General features: G+C 46.9%; 1 long non-coding RNA gene across 3 annotated transcripts; it reads left to right on the forward strand.

Annotated features, from left to right (window-relative positions):
- Positions 1–2,493: 2,493 nt before the first annotated feature.
- On the forward strand, positions 2,494–4,179 carry LOC143793886 (uncharacterized). Of its 3 annotated transcripts, none has more exons than XR_013220316.1 (4): positions 2,494–2,684; positions 2,893–2,958; positions 3,031–3,105; positions 3,191–3,759. It is a non-coding gene; the product is annotated as an uncharacterized LOC143793886 (long non-coding RNA). The 3 variants fall into 3 exon arrangements; XR_013220317.1 differs by lacking the exon at positions 2,494–2,684 and adding an exon at positions 3,880–4,179 and having other exon boundaries at positions 2,698–2,958; positions 3,191–3,711; XR_013220315.1 differs by lacking the exon at positions 2,494–2,684 and having other exon boundaries at positions 2,698–2,958.
- The last annotated feature ends 766 nt before the right edge of the window (positions 4,180–4,945 follow it).

The following is a 4,945-nucleotide window of genomic DNA, read 5'->3' on the forward strand; positions in this document are numbered from 1 at the left end:
TTATATGGACGACCTGCCACTGCTCATGTGTACTGTCTGACACTGTTTATGGGGGCACTCTGGTACTGTTATATGTACTCTTTGGCATTGTTTGTATTCCCTGACTGCTTATGGGGGCACTCTGGTATTGTTATGTGTACTCCCTGACTGCTTATGGGGGCGCTCTGGTATTATGTGTACTCCCTGACTGCTTATGGGGGTGCTTTGGTATTATTATGTTTACTCCCTGACTGCTTATGGGGGCTCTCTGGTATTGTTATGTTTACTCCCTGAATGCTTATAGGGGTGCTCTGGTATTGTTATGTGTACTCCCTGATTGCTTATGGGGGCTCTCTAACAGTTGAAGCTTTCTCAGTGTCACCGGTGATTATACCATTATTACATAATATTATGTGATGACTGTAGCCACCTTGTGATGCTGCTTGCTGGCAGTGAGTACCCCTTAGCAACAGTGTCGGGTGTCTTTCTCGTGAGCTGGTTATGTAAGCAGCTCTTCAGTGATTCTGTCCTGCGCTTCCCACACCAGCTAATATCTGCGGTCCCTTTAACTCCTTAATGACCGCCAATACGTCTTTTAACTGACCCAAGATATAAGAGAATAGCCTCCCCATACAGATGGCAATCCAGCAGCCGTCTGCTGGACAATTTGCTGCACCAGCCACGATCAGCGTTGTCACTGTCCATATCTGTTTAACCCCTTAGGCCTCTTTCACACTTCAGTTGTTTGACGTCAATCTAAAACCGTCATTTTCCTCAAAAAACGGATCCGTTTTTTTTTTGACGGATCCGTTTTTTTCCCCATAGACTTGCATTAGCGACGGATTGTGACGGATGGTCGTCCGTTCCATCCGTCATGCGACAGATCCGTCAAAATTTAGCGGACGTCATCTAGACATTGACGTTCATCTAGACGTTTTTTGTCTCCGTTGAAATGGCGGATCGTGACGGATCCGTCGCGTCCGTCATTTCATAGAATGGCCACCTATGGGCGACGCATCCGTTGCGATCCGTTTTTTGGCGGATCCGTCGCCCCAATCCATTTTTTCAATTTTTTTCAATTGCGCATGCTCCAAAAAGTATATACAATCCCTGAGTAACGGATCCGTCAAAAAAACGGATCCGTTACATCCGTTTTTTCAACAATTGTGACGGATCCGTCGATCCGTCACTTTGTCGGAAGTGACTGACGCCAAACGACTGAAGTGTGAAAGAGGCCTTAGGCCTCTTTCACACTTCAGTTTTTTGGCGTCAGTCTAAAACTGCCATTTTCCTCAAAAAACGGATCCGTTTTTATTTTTGACGGATCCTTTTTTTCCCCCATAGACTTGCATTAACGACGGATTGTGACGGATGGCCATCCGTTCTATCCGTCATGCGACGGATCCGTTGAAATTTGACGGACGTTGTCTAGACATCGACGGACTTTGTAACGTTTTTTGTCGCCGCCTAATTAACGGTCCGCGACGGATCCGTCGCGTCCGTCATTTTATAGAATGGGCGCCTATGGACGACGGATCCGTCGCGATCCGTTATTTGGCGGATCCGTCGCCCCAATCCGTTTTTTAAACTGAGCATGCTCCAAAAAGTTGATACTTTTCCCAGACAACCCCAAAACTATATAAACAGGACAGGTGGGCCTCATTTTTCAATGTGCCATCAAGAGAGAACACAGATCCTGCCAGCAAGAGACATCCTGCCAGCAAGAGACATCCTGCCAGCGAGAGACATCTTGCCAGCGAGAGACATCCTGCCAGCGAGAGATATCCTGCCAGCGAGAGACATCCTGCCAGCGAGAGATATCCTGCCAGCGAGAGACATCCTGCCAGCGAGAGACATCCTGCCAGCGAGAGATCCTGCCAGCGAGAGAGATCCTGCCAGTGAGACATACCCTGCCAGCGAGACATACCCGCTAGCAAGCGAGACCCTGCCAGAGACTGCTATGTGAGTACTGCCATCCAGCATGTGTGTGTATGCCTGCCTTGCATGTGTTTTATTTTTCATACTGTGCTGGTATTTTTAATGGCTGTGCTGTGACGTGTGTGTGTGTATGCCGTGTGATGTGTGCCAGACCGCCTGCCTGCCTGACATGTGTTTTATTTTTCATACTGTGCTGGTATTTTTAATGGCTGTGATGTGACGTGTGTGTGTGTGTGTGTTTGTAAATGCTGTGTGATGTGTTCTGCATTTTTGGGTGATTTTTCATACATTAACATACTGTACTGGTATTTCAAATAAAGAGCAGTGTAGCTCCTACTGTCCAAACAAAAAAAAAAGAAAAAAAATTGTAATAAAAATTACACAAAACTGTCTGTAGTATGATTTCAAGATAAATTTAAAACTGGTCTACATTCAATAACGGTGTTTGAGGTTCTATATCTAAATGCAGAATGCAAACCTTTGGTATACAAAATGTTATCTGGTTATAACTAGGGTAAACATAATTATCATTTTTGGGTATTGGTATTTTAACTTTGAATGAGGGAATCTCTGAAAGAAAGAGCTGAAGATCCTGTGGTGACGTCATCACTATCATAGGGCTTTCAGCATTTATCAGCTCCGCCTCCTGATCACATGACGATGAGGTCACATCAGGTCCTTCAGCTCTCAGCAGCTCAGTCCTGGTTGTGTGCAGCTCGTGTTCTCTGTTATCAACCAGCAGCAGATTTCTGGTTCCTGCTGTTCTGGTGAGATGTGGAGAGACGGCAGAATGTGGAGATGGATGGGCAGAATGCGGAGACTGATGGGGCAGAATGTGGAGACTGATGGGGCAGAATGTGGATTTGGGTGGAAAATATTTTGGCGGGGGGGCCCCATTTGGAAGTTCGCACTGGGGCCCATAACTTTGTAGTTACGCCACTTTATAGTAGCTTAGAACTGTCTTTATACTTGCAGATTCTAGGGACCAAGGAACTAGGGACCAAGACGACGCAGGCAGACCCCCCAAAGTTTTGAAAACATGTAAGTATAAAGTCCCGAAAAGCTGCGTCTATCCTTTTGTATAGTAGCTTAGAACTCTCTTTATACTTGCAGATTCTAGGGACCAAGACAGACTCAGGCAGAATGTCTTCATCTGAGAGCCCCCCCTCACATCGTCAGGCACCTGAGGTTTTTTTTTTTTATTCCTAAATTTTTTTTGGTACATCTCTGGTAATGTTTTTGAACCCTATATGTATTTATTCTGTTTTCACAGGAAGAAGAAGGAGGAGCAGCAGCAGCAGAGGAGCTTCATGAAGGAGACGGGCAGGGTGGAGAAATGAGAGGAGCGGGAGCGCATAGTGTAAGTTTTGCAGATACAGATCCTCACATAAAACACACTACACTCAACACAAACATTCAGCACAGCACACACACAGTACATATGCTTCCATCCAAGCACATAATTTATTTATTATTTATTTTTTTTTATTAGTCTTCACAATCCGGGGCTCGACGTAGAGTTCCTCAGAGCACCTACCATAGCCGTCGGAATGCTAGGCGCGGCAGTCACCGCAGAGTAAGTTCCTTTTTTGGTTTGGTGTTTAGCAAACTGTAAAATTCATGTGTTATAATCTTTCCCTTTTTATTCTTTTTTTTTTTTTGTTAAAAGGCTTCACAGCATGCTCCCGAACAGGATGAGGAAGAGGACGAGGGCATAGATGTGGACACCCTCATCCAAGCGGTCCAAAGTCGGGAGCCGCTATGGAAGATGTCGGACCGCCGCCATGCTGACCAGTACGTCACCCGACGGCTATGGGAGGAAGTGTGCAATGCTGTCATTGATAACTGAGGAACTCGATGCTGGGGCCCAGGATCTAGCACGTAAGTATTCACAGTTCATTAACGTGTGTTAGCATGATTTAATGTGTTGTATAGTAACCTTTTTTTGCTTTCTCTTTCCAGGTAACAGGGTAATCGTGCGGTGGCGGTCACTGAGGGATCGCTTCAAGAGGGAGTTCAATAAGGAGATGCAGGCCCCGAGTGGATCTAGAGGACGCAGGAGCAGGTATAAGCATTCTAGAGCCCTGTCGTTCCTCCGGTCGACGCTGCTGAGCAGAAGGTAAATATTCAACACCACAAGTTTTCAGTCAAACTGTTAAAATGTGTAACCTTCTATTTTTTTTTTGGCAGCAAGGGCAATTGTAATATCAAGATACTAATTTTTTTGTTTGTTTCTTCTTTTACAGTACTGTCAGCAGCACTCGGGAGCCTGCATCAGAGTTGCACCCCTCTGGAGCGACCCCTCAGGGGTCCGCCAGCGTGGACCACGTCGACCCTTCTGTGTCTGCACCTTCCCTTTTGTGTGATCCCTCGGCCCCATCCACCAGCACTGGAGCAGCAGGGTGGACTTCGTCACTTCAAGCTGCAGGTGATGAGATGGAGTTCCCTTTACCCCACCCCTCTGACACTGCCGCAACATCTAGACCACCTTTGGGGTCAGGACGGCAGCGCCAGAGAGGTCAGGAAAGGAGCTATGCGCCTGAATTTTTGCATTTGAATGCAGCCTTCCAGAATGCCATCAAGCTTTTGGGTGAGCAAACGTCTGCTGGGTACAACATGCTTCACAAATGCATATTGGAACTCAGCAGTCGTCTGGATAGGATGCAGTCAGATGCAAACCAGTCACCAAGACATTGCTTTTTTCAGTCAGTCCTCAGGCACATGGAGAATCTAACTCCTGACCTGCAGATGCATGTGATGCAAGGCTGCCACACTGCTCTAGTGCAGGCGATGTCCCAAGCCCCTCCACCCACCCTTCATGTTTCAACACCTTTCCCCTCTAAAGTCGCCGTCTATCCTCCCGTCCGTCCTTCTCCTGTCCATCCTTCTCCCGTCCATCCTCCTCCCGTCCATCCTACTCCTTCGCCATACCTTTCTTCCCCCCTCAGTATTTCCCAGTTCCTACCTTCCCCTTTCCATTCTTCCCCTTTAACTTCACCGTTCCCAATCCCACCAACACCTTCACCAT

This window comes from Ranitomeya variabilis, chromosome 1 (genome assembly GCF_051348905.1).
Source record: "Ranitomeya variabilis isolate aRanVar5 chromosome 1, aRanVar5.hap1, whole genome shotgun sequence".
Taxonomy (NCBI): domain Eukaryota; kingdom Metazoa; phylum Chordata; class Amphibia; order Anura; family Dendrobatidae; genus Ranitomeya; species Ranitomeya variabilis.